The 18,445-nt window shown below is 45.9% G+C and overlaps 1 long non-coding RNA gene across 3 annotated transcripts in view; it reads left to right on the forward strand.

The window, feature by feature from the left end:
- LOC113898607 overlaps positions 1 to 18,445 on the forward strand; it is a 90,481-nt gene that overhangs the window by 40,586 nt on the left and 31,450 nt on the right. The window contains exon 1 of one of the 3 annotated variants that reach the window (XR_003512684.1): positions 5,781 to 6,400. The exons of 1 other annotated variant lie outside the window; for it this stretch is intronic. This is a non-coding gene — a long non-coding RNA (uncharacterized LOC113898607). Of the gene's footprint in view, positions 1 to 5,780; positions 6,401 to 18,445 lie in introns of those variants that run through there. One more of the 3 variants, XR_003512686.1, reaches the window with a different exon arrangement.

Genomic DNA, 18,445 nt, shown 5'->3' on the forward strand with positions numbered 1-18,445 from the left:
CCCCAGTAGACCAGGAGCCAGGTGGAGGGGAGCAGGGCTTTCATGCACTCGGGCGAGTTCCCAGCCAGGATTAACCTACTTCCTCTCCTGAGATTCTTCAGCCATATATTTCAGCAACCTGGTAAAGAAAATGAAGAACGTGCTGTTGGTTTAAAAAAAAAAAAAAGTTCAAGCCCCATGAATCATAGGAAGCTCTTTATCATTCTGGGGCCTCCTGTTTCAGGATTGCTGGTAACTTGTCTCTTGAAGCTGCCTTGAGCAGACAGAAACGTAGCCCAGGAATTCCACCTCCGGCTTTAGACACAGCAGTTCTTGAGGCAAGTGCTCAGGGAGGTGGGAACAGGAAGCAAAGGTCTTCAGTGGGATGTCTGATCTCCTTCCTTTGGCAGGAAGGCTACCGGGGGAATGTTTCGCTAACACCAAGCGAGCTGAAAAGTAGAGAGTTAAAAGAGTTACTGGGGGAAGCAGGGAAGGGGCAGGACAAAATTCAAGTACCCAACAGGTTGATTATTCAGCCTTTGTGTGTGTGTGTTGCTCAGTCGTGTCCGACTCTTTGTGACCCCATGCAGTGTAGCCCGCCAGGGTCCTCTGTCCATGGAATTCTCCAGGCAAGAACACTGGAGTGGATTGTCATTTCCTCTTCCAGCGGATTTTCTGGATCCAGGAATCGATCCCTGGTCTCCTGAATTGGCGGGTAGATTCTTTACCTTCTGAACCATCAGGGAACTCCATTCAACCTCTAACAAATACTTATCAAGGCCCTGGGATAGTCATGAAGAAACAAGCACGCTTCTCACGTAGGACGTAGGTTCTGATGCATGAGCTATGTGCATGGTCTGCCTGTTCCAAGACAGAAAGCCACAAACAAGTGGCTAAGATCATTTCAGTTGTAACAAGTGCAATGTTGAAAGTCAGAGTCTGAGGGAGTTTAAGGGGCGGGGTGAGAGGGAATATAAAGTACTGACAATCACTTCAGCTGCCCTTCGAGGAAAAGATGGAAGAGGGCCCAGCGTGTTGGCTGGGAGACCAGCCCCAAGTCTCTCCCTGAGGTCAGGGAGACTGCAGGAGGATGAGAAAAGGAGAAATGAGAGAAGCGGGGGGTTCTGTATTTTTAGAGACAGCCTCAGTAGTACTTCTTAGTGGACTGGGGATGAGAGTGCGTGGTGGGGGTAGGGGAGCAAAAGGTATCTGTCTGCATAGACGTGGTGCCATTTTTCTAGTTGGGAAAAGTAGCCATCTAAGCAAAGGGGCCCTGGGGTGGCTGTATGGGGTCTTGGAGAGCCAGGGGGATGCAAAGCTGGGGAGCACTGAGGGGCCACTGGTCAGGGGTGATGTGCGTGAAAAGCAGGGGTGGGAGTTCGTGAGAGGGTTATTCAACTGCGGTAAGTTAGATAAGACCATCAGCATAGCGCCGGGAGCATCGTGATGACTCGGGAGCTGTTATTTCACTAGGAACAGGCCAAGTCCCTTGTAGAAGCCAGGAGAGGACAGGGGCGAGGCGGCAGGGTCATGTGTACCAAGGGTTGGTATTAGGGCTCAGCAGTGCCTGTCTTCTTAACCAGAAATTGAGGGTAATTCTACTTACTTGTTTCACAGGAGCTGAGCTGCAATCATGGAAAACTAATGTTTTAAAAAACAGAACTTGAGGTTTCCTGAGGGATGCTTTTAAACTCAGTCTGTTTTAACACACACTCATGTGTCAGCTCAGATGGTAAAGGGTCTGCCTGCAATGTGGGAGACCTGGGTTCGATCCCTGGGTTGGGAAGATCTCCTGGAGGAGGAAATGGCAACCCACTCCAGTATTCTTGCCTGGAAAAATCCCATGGCCGGAGGAGCCTGGCGGGCTGCAGTCCCTGGGGTCGCAAAGAATCGGACACGACTGAGCGCCTTCACTTTCATGTGTCCACACACACTCTCTTACCCCTTCTCGTGAGACCACATACACCTCCACGAGGTTCACTAACCATCCTAATGAAAATGGCTCAAAGCGGCCGTGACCTCGCAGAAACAAAGGCCAGAGCCGCCAGCTTTAAGGTGTGTGTCCCTGATTTTAAAAGCTGACGGCTTATCACCTTCCTTTCTCAGTTTTCCCTCGAGGACAAATCAAGACCTGAAAAGATGTCACAGTGGGGAAATTGGGAAATGCGACGCGTGGCTTCTGTTGTCACTTTGGGGGAACTTCCCAGACCTTCCTGGGTCCCAGGAGGCAGGTGGGAAAGTGCACAGCCTGCCCCCAGTTCCAGCCCATCCTTCACTGGGCAGGAAGCCCAGTCTGCCCCTAGACCCTGATCCCCAAGACCCCTGGAGCCGGGTGGGGTAGAGGAGTTGGGGTGCCCCACATGGGTGCTGCCGGAAGGTTCTGAGCATCTTCCTTGTACACCTGGTCCCCAAGTGAAGACTGCCACTGGGAGGCACTTTGCAAGGCCAGCCGGGCAGTTTAAAAAGAACTTTCACAAAACCCAAATGGCAATGCGGGCCTTTTCCAGATGTTCTTAGGATAGGACGCCATGTTCTTTCCCATCCAGTTAATGATAAAGGGGAAAAAGTAAATCCACATCCCCCAGGGGCCAAGGACACAGCAGTGATCGTCACAGGCACTGAAACAGCTTGTTTTATCACAGAACTCCTGGGTGACCATAAAAACGTGCCGACTCTGTACCGTATTCTGACTGTAGGTTTGATTAATTACACAAATCATGGTTTGTACTGTGTCAAACCACCTGACTCTCTGACTGCCCCTCCCCTTGGTCTTGAAATAAAATCAAGGCTCTACTTGAGTGTTCTATTGCTTCTCCTAGGGAGAAGGCAATGGCACCCCACTCCAGTACTCTTGCCTGGAAAATCCCATGGATGGAGGAGCCTGGTAGGCTGCCATCCATGGGGTTGCTAGAGTCGGACACGACTGAGTGACTTCACTTTCACTTTTCACTTTCATGCATTGGAGGAGGAAATGGCAACCGACTCCAGTGTTCTTGCCTGGAGAATCCCAGGGACGGCAGAGCCTGGTGGGCTGCCATCTTTGGGGTCGCACAGAGTCAGACACGACTGAAGTGACTTAGCAGTAGCAGCAGCAGGGCTCAGGGTGCCCTGACTGACCCTGTTTGCACTGCTGAGCTGTGGCCCTGAGCCCCCCAGTGGGGGGTCTGTCCTGTGGGGACAAGGAGGCCGGGCTGCTTACAGAGTTGTGTCTATACTGTCCCCTGGACCTCCCTGACTCCTAACTCAGGGATCTTGTTTTCTCCCTCAGGCTTTCTCCAGCAATGACCTTTCCCCTACACATTCCGTTTACTCTGTTGGAAATGGAGATCCTTACCTCCAGGTCTCCTTTTCCTTCTCGTTTTCCTGAGACTGTTCAGATCTTATGGACTTTCTTGCCAGCTTCCCAGCTTTGTTTACTTTTGGAATCTATATGGGCAGAGGGGGAGACCAAAAACAGAAAAATAAACAAAAATAAGTAGGAGACCGATGAGTAAGTTCCCAAGAGTATTTCATTGGCGGCTACATTAGCAGAAGAGTATGCATGACCTCTGTTCTGTGCCAGGTTGGGAGGTGGAGGGAGTTAGAGGAGCTTCAGAGATTGCAGATAGAGTCTGTTCCTTCTCTGTCTCCATCATGTCAGGAAGTTCATTGCAGCTTCAGGAGGAGATACAGCACAATGCCCTTGTCGATCAATAGGTTTAGTTGAACCATGAAAATCAGGCAAGTGACTTAACTGACTCTTCCACTGAACTGACTGTCCAAGAATCTTATGTACACTGCCTTAAAGAAGTTCAGTGATTATTGTTTGAATTCAGCAGATCATGCCCCAAATGATAAAAAACCTAGGAAAAATACTTTTTTCTTAGCTAAAATAGGAAAGCAAGAAGCATCCTGGTGAGTTTTTAAATGGTATCCTGCCCTTCATTTGAGGGTCTTATAAACGTGGGTAACAGGGATGCTCAGCCCCCAAGCCTTTCCTGTGCACTGCGCCCTGTGCTGAGGGCCCTCCTGCTGCCCCCTGCTTTCTTCCCTTCACACCTCCCGGGTAGATTCTTTTATCACTCTCATTTTGCACATGGCCTGTTGTTGTTCAGCCACCAAGTCCTTTGTGATCCTGTGAACTGCAGCACTTGCCAATCCTTCACTATCTCCCAGAGTTTACTCAAACTCATGTCCGTTGAGTCAGTGATGCCATCCAACCATCTCATCCTCTGTCGCCCCCTTCTCCCTTTGTCCTCAATCTTTCCCAGCACCAGGGTCTTTTCTAATGAGTCTGCTCTTCGCATCAGATGGCCAAAGTATTGGAGCTTCAGTTTCAGCATCAATCCTTCCAATTCAGGACTGACTGGTTTGATCTCCTTGCTGTCCAGGGGATTCTCAAGAGTCTTCTCCAGTACCACAGAGATGGCTTTAAAAACTTCCCCCAGACTCACACAGCTGCTGAGTAGCCGAGTCAGTCTCTGTACCCTGGTCTCTCTGACTCAGCAGACGCACCCAAACCCATAGCCAGCACCCCTCTCTCTGGAGAAAGCTTTCCTTTCCGCAAGATAAGGAATAATATCTAAAACCAACAGCTAAAACCAGAACTCCAGAACCACGTTTATCTTTCTGATCGCTAGTGTATTTTATATTTAGGGCGTGCATTTAGTGAGGCACGGTGTTTATTTTTCTGCCGGAAGTTATATGGTCTTTTAGGAGATAGAATTACCTATAATGAGATATTTGCTTCCATAATTTAGCTGACATATCTTCTGGATTAATTTTATTAGCTCCTGAAGCTGAAACTGCTGCCAATTCATACAAAGGCAAAGTTTTCAACATCTTTATCAAGACGACCTCAAGAGGGCGCTCCTAGCAAGCCTTTGATTTATTGTTTTCCCAGGCCTGAAGCTTGATTTTAAAGCATATTTTCAGAGAATGGATTGCAATCCTGTATAAATAGAAAATTCATGGCAGAGACTCAAAAAAACACAAAACAGAAGTTCAGGAATTAGAATTTCTAGGTTGGTGGCAATGAAGATCCAGGGATTTAAATTTTATAAAAATTGTATCAAGAGAAATTAAAAACTTCTACAGTCTTTCAGAATGTAGAATCATAGCACTAGAAGAGATCTAAGAAAACAGGGAGATAAGGACTTGGGGGTGATGGGATGGTGGGGGCAAGATTCTCAACCCTCGTCAGCAACCGATAATGTAGTTTCACATACTGATACAATATCCTGAGTCAGAGGGCATCAGGGCATTTTAAAAATATATATTTACTTATTTATTTGGCTCTGCTGGGTCTTAGTTGTAGCATATGGGATCTACTTCCCTGACTAGGAATAGAACCAGAGTCCCCTGGATTGGGAGCGTAGAGTCTTAGCCACTGTACCACAGGGTAAATCCCATCAGGGTATTTGGTTTTATTCTCTATAAAGTTGTATTAGCACTTCCAAAGGAAATATAGTGAGGCATAGTTAAAAGACAAAGTAAATGAGAATGGAAATCTAAAAAAAAAATTTAATTATTCCAGAAAAAAAAATAAAGGAGGGGCAGTGCCTGGAAAATCCCATGGACAGAGGAGCCTGGAAGGCTGCAGTCCATGGGGTCGCTGAGGGTCGGACACGACTGAGCGACTTCACTTTCATGCATTGGAGAAGGAAATGGCAACCCACTCCAGTGTTCTTGCCCGTAGAATCCCAGGGACGGGGGAGCCTGGTGGGCTGCCGTCTATGGGGTCGCACAGAGTCGGACACGACTGAAGTGACTTAGCAGCAATAGCAGTGGAATAAAAAAAAAACCCAAAACACCCAGATGGGGCCAACAGAAAATAAATCAGAGCAGCAGACTTTAATCTAGTCACATCAGTTATGTATAGTAAATGTGACTGGACTAAATGCTCTAATTTAAAGGCAGAGCTTATTAAACTGGAGAAAAGAAGGACCCAAGGATATGCTGCCTTTAAGTATAAATGTAAGTAGATCAAAAGTGAAAAGATGGAGTTAGTATGTCTTACAAGCAGTATGCTTTAGAAAGCTGGAGTGGCCATATTAATATAAGATAGAGTAGATTTAAGGATGATGGATATTGCCTGAGATAAACGGGTGGATTCTCCTGGAACACATAACAATCATACATCTGTAAACGTCTAGTAATAGAGGTTAAGATATAAGAAACAAATATTGACAGAATTTAAGGCAGTAATAGACACATCTGCAATTACAGCTTTAGCATCTCTGTCAGTAACTGATAGAAGAATTCAACAAGAAAAGCATTTCCATTCATCTAGATTGGCCATCCACCAGGGACTGAGCTGGTGTCAGCTGATGGGTGCTCTGCTCACGATAGGTTTTTATTTAATTTTCTCAGCTAATGAAGAAGCAGCTGTTTCTGCATCCTCTGCTGCCCAGAGGACGTCTCGAGATGGATTGTAATTGCTGTGAGTGTGAACCTGAGGTCTTTACCTTGGCAAGTGGGCTCCCAAGGATTTCCTCATCACTCGTACGCTGGAGAGCAACCCTGTAGTCTAGACAGGATGCGTTTCTCGTGAACAGAGTAAATTACTTCTGCCCAAATAAGGCGAGGCCCCTTTTCTCTAAGGAGCATTTTGTAACTGCTCCAATACCAGGCTATCAGGGAAGCGGGCACCATCAAGGGTCCTCATGTTCCATGCTTGATTATGCTGATGAGTTTGGCATTGGAGTTTTACCTCGACAGCTAAATGACTCTTAAAGACTCATTCATTATCTTGCAGCCACTTCAAGCCCAGACTGTGTTGTGCCGGGAGCTGCTTAATAGGATTATTGCAAGACAAGGAGCAGTCTTGCTCTCAGGGCTCCAGGCTGATCCCTGTCTCACCCTATCGCTTACCAATTCTCAGCCTAGCCGTCTCCTAAGAAGAGAAATTTTCAATTTCCTGCAGTGATCGGAACTAACAGTTTTCCCAGCCTGCAGGAAAACACAGATTGAAAACTGTGGATATGCAATCAGGATAACAGAGGAGTTATTTAGGTTAAAGCATCTTGTGTTCCTGGATCACTTAAGATACATGTAGTTGTAAGTACTAGATTCCCTGGACTGGTCTGAAAGTAATTCTTATTTCGAATTTAAGTTTTTTGAGTTCAACTTAAGCTTTATTTCCTTATTTTCTAAATTAAGGGGAGTTAGCTTCCCTGATCGGAGAAGGCAATGGCACCCCACTCCAGTACTCTTGCCTGGAAAATCCCATGGACGGAGGAGCCTGGTAGGCTGCATTCCATGGGGTCGCTAAGAATCGGACACGACTGAGCGCCTTCACTTTCACTTTTGACTTTCATGCATTGGAGAAGGAAATGGCAACCCACTCTAGTGCTCTTGCCTGGAGAATCCCAGGGACGAGAGAGCCTGGTGGGCTGCCATCTATAGGGTCTCACAGAGTCGGACATGACTGAAGCGACTTAGCAGCAGCAGCAGCAGCAGCAGCTTCCCAATGGCTCAGACAGTAAAGAATCTGCCTGCCAATACAGGAGACCAGGGGTCGATTTCTGGGTCAGGAAGATCCCCTGGAGAAGGGCAGGGCAACCCACTCCAGTATTCTTGCCTGGAGAATCCCCATGGACAGAAGAGCCTGGGGGGCTACAGTTCATAGGGTCGCAAAGAATGGGACACAACTGAGCAACTAACACACAGAATAGATCGGTCGTCCAGCTCTATGGTGGCAATAAGTGCATTCAACCTGAAGTTGAACTAAGAAGCCAAATGAAAGTACACATGTTTGGTGGTAGGCAGAAAATATCCTAGATCAAAATTTTTTCAAAAAATGGTTCAAATGAACCTGTTTACAGGGCAAGAATAGAGACTCAGACATAGAGAATGGATATGTGGACACTGAGTGGGAAGGGGAGGTGGGACGAATTGGGAGAGTGGCATTGACCTATCCTATGTACATTATTACCATGTGTAAAATAGACAGCTAGTGGGCAGGTGCTGTATAGGGCATAGACCTCAGCTCTGTGCTCTGGGATGACCTAGAGGGGCGGGAGTGGGTGGAGGTGGAAGGGAGGCCCAAGAGGAAGGGGATATGCATGTATACATAGAGCTGATTCCCTTCGTTGTATAGCAGAAGCCAACACAACACTGTAAAGCAGTTAGAGTCCAATAAATAAAAAATAATTTTGTCAGGCAAAGGAAAGTAGTCCTGCTGCTGCTGCTGCTAAGTCGCTTCAGTCGTGTCCGACTCTGTGCGACCCCATAGACGGCAGCCCACCAGGCTCCCCCGTCCCTGGGATTCTCCAGGCAAGAACACTGGAGTGGGTTGCCATTTCCTTCTCTAATGCATGAAAGTGAAAAGTGAAAGTGAAGTCGCTCAGTCGTGTCCGACTCTTAGCGACCCCATGGACTGCGGCCCACCAGGCTCCTCCGTCCATGGGATTTTCCAGGCAAGAGTGCTGGAGTCGGGTGCCATTGCCTTCTCTGAAAGTAGTCCTAAAATGTGTTTAATAAATAGGGAACTGGTTTCCAATGAGTTTTCATTTATAGACCAATAACATATATTATGTACAGTCTCACCCAGAGCAGGAAAAAGTCAGAAAGACATTAGGGATTAATCCATGGAAAAGAGATAAGACTGAGTATTCAGCCTAGTCTATGAATCATTCAATCCCTTTGCCCTGAGACGCTTGGGTTCCCAAGTCAATTCTTTTATTTTTAGAATCAAGATTGTGGTAAATGCAATATGCGTTTCTTTTGTACAGTAGTACATTTTGCATGCATTGTTCCTTCTATCTGGTTTCCTCAGATGGCTTAGTAACTCTACCTGATGCCAAAGAAAGCCTTTGAGTGCTCCTTCAGTCCTGGTTGGTCCCAGTGGTGGGTCCCCAAATAGAAAATGGCATTTTTTTCCATTTTGTCTTTAGTGAAAGAAACAGAACATGAAAGAAAGGCTTTTCACTCCAGTCTCTTAAAAGGCCCTACCGTTTCCCCCTAACTTTTATTGTCGTTTAGATAATAAGGGGGTAGGATGGGGTGGTTAATGGTATTGTTTCAGAAATATTCTGACAGATCATCTAAACTAGTTGCTTTTCTTCTAATGGTTTAAATGCATCTTCCAAAGAGGAGCAAGACATTTGGAGTCTATTTATTTTTATGTAATAGATGTAGGAAAGGGGGAAAAGGTGACAAACTGCTTTTACTTTTTCCTTTGAGCTCTTTAATGGAAAAAGAGCATAGGACTTGAGTCAAGTAGGTCACCAGTTATTAATTTAATCCTGTGCCCTTGGGCATGCAATTCCCTTCTGAGTCCGTCTCCTTGTCTCTAGATGGGAGGATGTGGGATATACACGGGAGAGGCTGACACAGTGAGAGGCCTCATGGATGGTCAGACAAGCCTGATTTACAAGTTTTCATTATAATCTGTCCGCTTGGTTATCCCTTCCCCTTGCTAATTTTTCTTTGCCCTAATTTCAGGCCATTATTCTTACTATGGCTACTTCCTACTTTGCTTTCTTTTATTTACTTTGGCAGATCAGCTATTGTGTTTTTCACTATCACGTAACCAAGCTTCATTTGATTTTATCATCATTTAAAAAATTGAAGTACAGACAGTTGATTTGCAATACTGTGTAAGTTTCAGGCCCAAAACATAGTGATCCGCCATTTTTAAAGGTTATGTTCCGTTTATAGTTACTATAAAGCATTGGCTGTATCCCCTGTGCTGTGTCACACATCCTTGTAGCTTCTTCATCTTATACATAGCAGTTTGTACCTCCTAACCCCCTGTCCTTATCTGTCCCCTCCCCCTCCCTCTTGCTATTAGTAACCACTGGCTTGTTCTTTATGTCTGTGAGTCTGTTGTTATATTCATTAGCTTGTTTTACTTTTCAGATTCTGCATATAAGGGATATTATTTCTTATTGTCTGCGTCTGACTTATTTTGCTTCATACAATACGCTCCAAATCCATCCATGCTGTTGCACATGGTAAAGTGTCATCCCTTTTTGTGACTGAGTGCTATCCCATTGTATGTGTGTGTACACCACATCTTCTTTATTGAGTCATCTGTCGATGGACACTTAGGTTGCTTCTGTATCTTGGCCACTGTAAATAATGCTGCTACGAACACTGAGAGGTGCATATATCTTTTAAGTTAACGTCTTAGTGTCACCAAGCTTTAAATATGAAATTCTTGTCTCCAAAACTATCTTTAAACATTTCACAATAGCCGTCCGATCACCTTCCTGTTTTAAGGGATGAATTCTTGGGACTTCCCTGGCCGTCCAGTAATTGGGACTCCATGCTTCCACGACAGGGGTCTGGGTTCAATCCCTGGTATGGGAACCAAGATTCTGCAAGCCACGTAGAGTAGCCCCCCTACCCCACCGGCAAAAGGATATATTCTCCACATTTATTCTGCAGTTTTCTAATCTTAACGTTCTGTGGGTTTGCATTTGGTACTGAGAACCCAGGATTTGGTCTCTGGTTAGGGCTTCCCTGGTGACTCAGATGGTAAAGCATCTGCCTGCAATGTGGGAGACCTGGGTTCGATCCCTGGGTTGGAAAAATCCCCTGGAAAAGGAAATGGCAACCCACTCCAGTATTCTTGCCTGGAAAATCCCATGGATGGAGGAGCCTCGTAGGCTACAGTTCATGGGATCACAGAGTCAGACATGACTGAGCGTCAACTTCACTATACTTTCCTTTGGGAACTTGACTAATGACCTAAGGACATTTCTTACCCCCTCTTTTCCCTGGGGGCGCTGGGTGCCTCTGACTTCATCTTGGGTTAGCAGGACTTCTGCCTCCAGCAACAAACTAACACTCACTGGATTCCAAAGCTCCTTTTTTTTTTTCTTCTAGCTCCAGATGAAGGTCTCTTTTCAAAGGATGTTAACACCTGATTTGTTGTAAGACATTCTGGAAAGTAGTCTTATCCTACACTGCTCTTACTCTCTAGTGTTTGAGGGTTGGTGGCCTAATTCTTCTTTTGAGGCCGTGTCTCACTGATGTAATTCTAAAACAATTTTAAACCCACAGATTAAGAACATGTGTTTCTTCATGTCACATGTTAAGAGAGACTTTAATTCATTCTGAAATCTATATTGAAGAGTGTCTTAAAGCAAAATTGCAACTTTACAGCTATATTAACTACAAATTGCATAGAGTCTGAGTTTAGTGATACAGAGACTCAAAGCCAACTAGAATTCTCCTTTGACAAAGGCCTCAAGCTTTTCATTGTTGTACAGGAGGGTAGGTGAAATGGGCCATGTGATAAGGTGGAAAGATATGTTTTCCTTCTCTGGTCTCAGTCTCAGAATGTCTGGAATGTTCTTCAAAGGTGGATCTGTCAGCATGACCTTTGCTGGCTCCTTCTTGAATCCCTTTATATTTTATCTACTATCTCTCGGGACACAAGTTTCATATTTTTATTATCTACAGTAACACAGTACTTCCTCTTTTTGTCCTAAAATTACCTCTTTCAAGCTTTAAGGAGTGCCCTCTGCCTTTAGGACTGGGAAGCAATGATTCCATCTGCATTTTCTCCCTTCAGTTCCACCCGATCCTGGAGGCTTTGATGGTATCTGCTGAGCCTTTGTTGTCAAGACAGAGAAAGCTAATTTGGGTTCAGAAAACAGAACAGTTTCAAAGGAGCCTACCTCCAAGAACCAAACAGTTTTTGAGCCAGGGTGCAGTGGTCCTCACTGTTGAAATGCAGGAACACATTGTGGTGACTGTTGACAAAGGGTTAAGCATCACAGACAGTCTTCGTAGAAGCAGAAAACAGGACTGATCCAAAACATATAACGTATACTCCAAAATAAGCCAGGCTCGCCCCTCTTAATGGGATCGCTACAGACATGCCAAATGCTACAGCTAGTCAATTGTATACATATGGTAAAACTTTTCATACCATTCAGTGTTTGCCACAATATGATTTTAATTACGTACAGATTGGGTAGCTGGAAGAAAGCACTGGAATTGAATAAAGTTAAACACAAGCCCTTTTATAAATGGCCCTGGTTTAGGTTAGAACGTATGCAAATGACCACCAGGGACGGTAGGAGGAGTGTGTGGTCTGGGACAGTCTCTGGGGACAGGACGTGACTCGTCTTCAAGCTGGGAACCTGGTTCGTCTGCAAGGAGAGAATTTACAGAACGGTGGTTATACTCCTTTTGAAGTCGGGACTTAACGCGAATGCTTGCGCCCTGTTACTCACATTCTTCCTGCCCCGGGACAGGGTTTGTCTCTACAAAAAGAAATTGCTGTCTGGGCAAACATCACCTTCAACTTGAAAGACTCTGGGGTTGGATACGGCAGAGATCAGTATTTTTGAAACTTTTTTTTCGTCTTCTTTCCTAATGGTACTTTTGTGGGCTGTGTTCTTTGTTTCTCTGAAGTCAATTTGACATAGCAAATTCAAAAGCAGTGCTGTTTACCTCATTCAAGAAAAGAAACAGGGGGCAATTTTGCTTGAGCCAGGCCTTGGCTGTGCAGAGGAGAAAACCGCGGGCTTTGGAATGTGCTTTCCTCAAACTTGAACAGCCTAGTTTTGGTTTTCCTCAGAACTTACCAGAAGAGCTTGGACTTACTGAATATCTTTTGGGTAAGCCGCTCTAAATTCCAGCTTCTCTTTTCTGAAATGAAGATACACCCTGTGCACCCCCCGCCCCACCCTACCCTGCAAAAGCCAACCTACTGAGGTTTCAGGACCCAAAACCTGGCCCCTCACAGACCCTGTCCACAGGGCTGTTGGACATCCCTGAGGAGAGAGGATAGAGTTAGTGTAATAGGGCTAAAAATGACACCTGACTTTTTGGGAGCCTCTTGGATGATATCAGACCATTCCAAGAATGGGCAAACCCGTATTCTGTGTCTTTGCTGGTGAGATGGGAGTACCAGGAATTGAACCTGTTGCAAGACGGGGGGCCCCTTCCAGGGCCCAAGAGCGGGCTTTTGTCTAACACTAGGAAATGGATTGTCTGAGGAGACACATGTGCTGGCAGAGCAAAAGGCTTTATTGGGAAGGGGCACCCGGGCGGAGAGAAGCGGGCTGAGGGAACCCAGGAGAACTGCTCTGCCACACGGCTCACAGTCTCTGGTTTTATGGTAATGGGTGAGTTTTCAGGTTGTCTCTGGCCAGTCATCTTGCTTGATATTTTTGGTCTTAGGGTCCTTCCTGGTGGTGCAGACCTCGTTCAGCCAAGATGGATTCCAGCACAAAGGGTGCTGGGACGTTGGTAGGACAATACTATTGGCTGGCATCTCCCCCTCCTCTTGGCTCCTCCTGAATTCTCCTGGTTAGTTTTCGGTGGCAGCACCTTGTTCCTTATCAGGACTTCCTGTTGTGAGACAACTCATGCATGGGGTTATCATTGTGCCTGGCCAAGGCAAGCGGTTTTGGTCAGTGGTTCCCTAACAAACCTATTATAGGAGCAGGGTGAGGCCTGGATCAGGCATGGAAAGGTCTTCTCCCCTAATACCCATGAAGAAGGAGGCAGAATGAAGGGAACCCCCAGGTCATGGGGAGAGGGGGATGGACTTCGGGATCCCTATTATTCGAGAGGAAACCACACCCCTCCAGCACTGCTTTTGGCCTTGCAAGCAGCAGTGATTTCCATATGCTCCCAGCCCCTGGGCTGATCAGGATGGTGGCCACGGCAGCCATGGGAAAAGACTGTCATGTGCCAGCCCCTTCTCTTTGTATCTGTGAATATTTGTATACAGATACTAATCTGTAGACATACACACTTGAGTTCTAGTTTTCTACTCTTTGGGCTTTGGTTCAGTAACTTTTCTTGGGAAAGTCACTGATTTTAGCCTAGAGGGAGTTTTGAGCTAATTAATTAATTAGCTAATTAAAGTTCTTTGGTAATAACTATCTATGGATTGAAATGTCTCACTCTGGGGAGAAAAGGCAGGGCTACCAGTGAACTAGACTTGACCTCTAGACTGTGAATTTCTTGAGGGCACCTTTCACATCTTACCCTCTTTTGTGGGATAAATGAAGACCAAGTGAATGACTCTAAAATTAATTAATTTCACTTCGTTGAAATGGACTTTGTTAATGGACCGTTTAATAACGCGTTCAGATATACAGAAACGACATCTGTAGTACAAGTACAGTCATATAAGTTAGTTCCTCCATGTTTAGGAAGGAAGAAAGGGGAGAGGGAAGAAGGAAGGTCATTTGTACTTAATTTCAAATACTGATTCCTCATTTCTTCTTTGATGTTTACTTCAGTGGCCTTAAAATATTGGCTCCCCAGATAAAGTTTACTGCATCTTGAAATCACTTCCATTCTTAGTTACCAAAATCAGAGGAAGCATAAATACTAGGGTTAGCTGCAGGGGATCTTTACTGCGCTGGGCAGCCCAAAAAATCAACCTTATTCCTAGAGTGATGCAGTCCTTTCCCAGCTGCTGCCCGACTCCATTCCCTGTTGAGACCACAGCCCTTGGTGGCCTTGGATGAGCTCAACCACAAAGGAACCATCCCCCACCCCCCAACACTAGGAAGTGGACAAGATCATAGGAGTGAGACAGGGGCTTGGGTAACACAGAGAGGGTGACTTCTTTAGGTGGGGTCTGGCTCAGGCCCTTCACTCTGGGGGCTGATATTCTCTGGCTGACCCTTTGCCACTCTGCATTTAGTTCTTAATCCACTTGTGTGCCCAGTGGTAGAGGAGGAGCTAGAAAAGCCACAACTCCTTGAAATATAGGGGCTGCCATCAACGTAGTAGGAAGCACAGTCATTTAAATGATGGTTGCAGTTTGTACAATGTAATACTTTGATAGAGTTGAGTTATAAACTAAGAAGCTGCTAAGTTGCTTCAGTCGTGTCCGACTCTGTGCGACCCCATAGACGGAAGCCCACCAGGCTCCCCCATCCCTGGGATTCTCCAGGCAAGAGCACTGGAGTGGGTTGCCATTTCCTTCTCCAGTGCATGAAAGTGAAAAGTGACAGGGGAAGTTGCTCAGTCATGTCTGAGTCTTAGCGACCCCATGGACTGCAGCCCACCAGGCTCCTCCGCCCATGGGATTTTCCAGGCAAGAGTACTGGAGTAGAGACAGCCCTAAAAAAAACCTAACATTTATGCCTGAGAGTATCAGGGAAGGCTTTATGCAGGATCTTGAAGGATGAATAGGGGTTCACTTGGTAGAGACTCAGTGAGGGCATTCGAAGCTCTGCAGATAAAGTAAAGATATGCAGGTATCAAAAACGTGGCACATTTCTAAACAGCAAAAAGTTCAACGTGGTCAAAATACAGGAAAAATGGGTGAGTGGGGATTCACTGGATATGAGACTGTTGTACCAGATTGGGATCAAATTGCCATCAAAATGGTTGATTATAATTATATATATGTCTGTATCTCCTGCCCAAGTGTCTGCACCCTCAGATCAGGGATTAGGTTTTACTGACTTTCTTCAGACAAGGTTGGGTACTTCTGCGGTGATATGACTGTAAATTTACTGACTTTCCTCAGTCTTCCTGAATCTGACAGTGTTTTTAAAAGGGCCCCATGAATTTTCATTGAATGGATATTGGGTGATATTGGAAGTTATTTTAGCCTAGGCTGAGGAACTGGTCATATATCACAGTAATTTGTTTAGACTTTACCTCTTGGGGAATATAGAACCATTAAATAAGAATGATCTAAATCTGCAATCTGTGTTTGACAAAGTAATTCTGACTATAATGTGACAGATTCATTGAGAGAGACTGGATGTTGGAAGGCCAGTTATAAAACTACTGTAATGATCTGGAGGAAATATTAGAAGGTTTGGGAGGGTGGAAACTTGAGAGATATTTATAAGGTAGCATTGACAGTCCATTCTGAAGGAGATCAGCCCTGGGATTTCTTTGGAAGGAATGATGCTAAAGCTGAAACTCCAGTACTTTGGCCACCTCATGCGAAGAGTTGACTCATTGGAAAAGACTCTGATGCTGGGAGGGATTGGGGGAAGGAGGAGAAGGGGACGACAGAGGATGAGATGGCTGGATGGCATCACTGACCCGATGGACATGAGTCTGAGTGAACTCCGGGAGTTGGTGATGGACAGGGAGGCCTGGCGTGCTGCGATTCATGGGGTCGCAAAGAGTTGGACACGACTGAGCAACTGATCTGATCTGATCTGATGATTGACAGCTAACCCCAATTTTTGGTGACCAGTGGAATAGGAGGGGGAAAAACTGAAGATCACTGTTGACTCAAAACAAACTAAATCTGACTTTCAAGTGGATTTATACTCAAACATGAAAAGGAAAAGAATATCCTAATACTTGGGCACTGAATGTAATTAGCTTACTGATATCTATTTAGAATAATGAAATTAAGAGTTGACTAACCAATAAGATTTACATAGACATTGGAGAGAAGGAACTGATTTATATAGCATATGTAATATACATATTGGTTTTGTAACACACATAAGATGTAAATACACAAGTAAAGAGTGTGTTCTGATGTCATAAATATAATCAGGGCTGCCACGTGTGGTCTCACAGGTTGTGTACTGCACAAATCAAGGAAGTAGCACCAATAATCGGAGAAGGCAATGGCAACCCACTCCAGTGTTCTTGCTGGAGAATCCCAGGGACAGGGGAGCCTGGTGGGCTGCCGTCTCTGGGGTCACACAGAGTCAGACACGACTGAAGTGACTTAGCAGCAGCACCAATAATAGCAACAGGTCACCCTGCAAAGCTACTGTCATGTCCGTCTTGGCCTTCACCTCAACAGATTCAGAGACTGTAGCCACAAAAGAAGTTTAAGATGGGAACTTGATAGACTTGCAAGGTTTAATCATCTGATGGAGGCCCTTCTAGAGCTGGGTAATTAGTTAGTTAGATGTGTGTTAAATGAGAGAAGTTTTTCTCCTTTTAAAGGACTTAAGCTATGTTCTTATCTCGCCTTCTGACAGCAGTGGGAAAACCCAGCTGTTCGTACGTGGTGATGTTTTAAAGCCTCCTAGAATGTGATGTGTCCCACTCCACGGTGCTCAGTGTTTCTGAGTCTTGTTCATAATGAATGATGCAACATGACACGTGGATTCAGCCTTTAGAAGGGATAAACTCACGGAAGCAGATGAAGAAAGTACAGTCCTTTATATTCTTTCACAACAATCCAGTGTTGCTTTAAAATTGTTGTGGATTTTGCTCACATGCTTCAGGGGACATAGCTTCCAACGGTGGCAGGCCAGACTGTAGGTTAGGCTTGTCTCTGCTGTGACCTGGCTTGCCATGGCTGGGGTTTCTAAACCATCAGAGCAGTTCTCCGCGGCCAAGACTCAGTTTGGGGGAAGTGGGAGGCTCTGTAGAACATGTCAGAGAAGAGCATCCTCTTACAGGTCAGACTGCCTAGGGCTCCCAGAAAGCAGCCCAGACGACTGCGTCATACACAATCTCCAGATGCTCGGGCCCTTGGGACCCAGTTGTCAAACTGAGTTCTGGACCAGGGCCTGGGCAAGCGCAGGTAGGGTGTACAGCGGTGCCTGCTTTCCCGCACTTATTCATCTAATGGAAACATGTCAGGCTGCCTCCTCCAGGGCCCGGCATTTATTTTAAAGAACGTTAGAAAGGAAGCAGATCGCTTCCCATCTTCCTCCCTCTTTGGGCGTGTTTATTGTGATTGGAAATCATTCTCGGCCACGTGGTTGTGGCTTTCACCCCACTCTTTGTGCTCCTAGGTTAAACAGCCCTCTGTGCAAATAAACAGAAAAGGCGAGGGATTTTATTCAGCGACAGAAAAAGGAGCGAAGTGAGAGCCTGGAGAAGTGGGAGGGGAGGTCCGCGGGCTCGGGTCCTCTGCAGTGAGCGTTTTCCTCGCTCGGCTCGCGGAGCCAGGCCGGCGGCAGGGTAGAGGCCCTGGCGGGGAGCCCAGCCCCAGGTGTTGGGCAGGAAACCGGACTGCCGGCCCAAGGCTGTTGTTTGCTAGGACTTACTTGGGGCTTATCTTGAGTATTCCTGTTGCGGGGGGGGGGGGCGGGGGGAGGAAATTTGGAGCTGCTCTCAACTTGATTAAAACCTGGAAGCAAGAAATAAAGCTGAAGAATTTGTGCAGTTTTGGATCACGTATATTTCAAATTTTCGTTCCAAAGCTCATAAAACCTCCAGCTGTTGGCACAACTGATGAGACTTATTTGCCATCAAAATCGTTTTGAACACATTCCTTTTTTATATATATCTTTTAAAACTTTTATTTATTTTTGGCGGCACTGGGTCCCTGTTGCTGCGTGCAGGGTTTCTCTAGTTGCGGGGAATGGGGACTACTCCCTAGTTGCGGTGAGCGGGCTTCTCTGCAGTAGCTCCTTGTGTTGCTGAGCTCAAGCTCTAGGGTGCATGGGCTTCAGTAGCTGCAGCTCTCGGGCTTAGCTGCCCCTTGGCATGTGGAATCGTCCCAGACCAGGGACTGAACGCATGTCCCCTGCATTGGCAGGCAGATTCTTAACCACTGGACCACCAGGAAGTCCCTGGACACATTCTTAGAAGGAGCCACATACAACCTAAGACC

This window comes from Bos indicus x Bos taurus, chromosome 9 (assembly GCF_003369695.1).
Source record: "Bos indicus x Bos taurus breed Angus x Brahman F1 hybrid chromosome 9, Bos_hybrid_MaternalHap_v2.0, whole genome shotgun sequence".
NCBI lineage: Eukaryota > Metazoa > Chordata > Mammalia > Artiodactyla > Bovidae > Bos > Bos indicus x Bos taurus.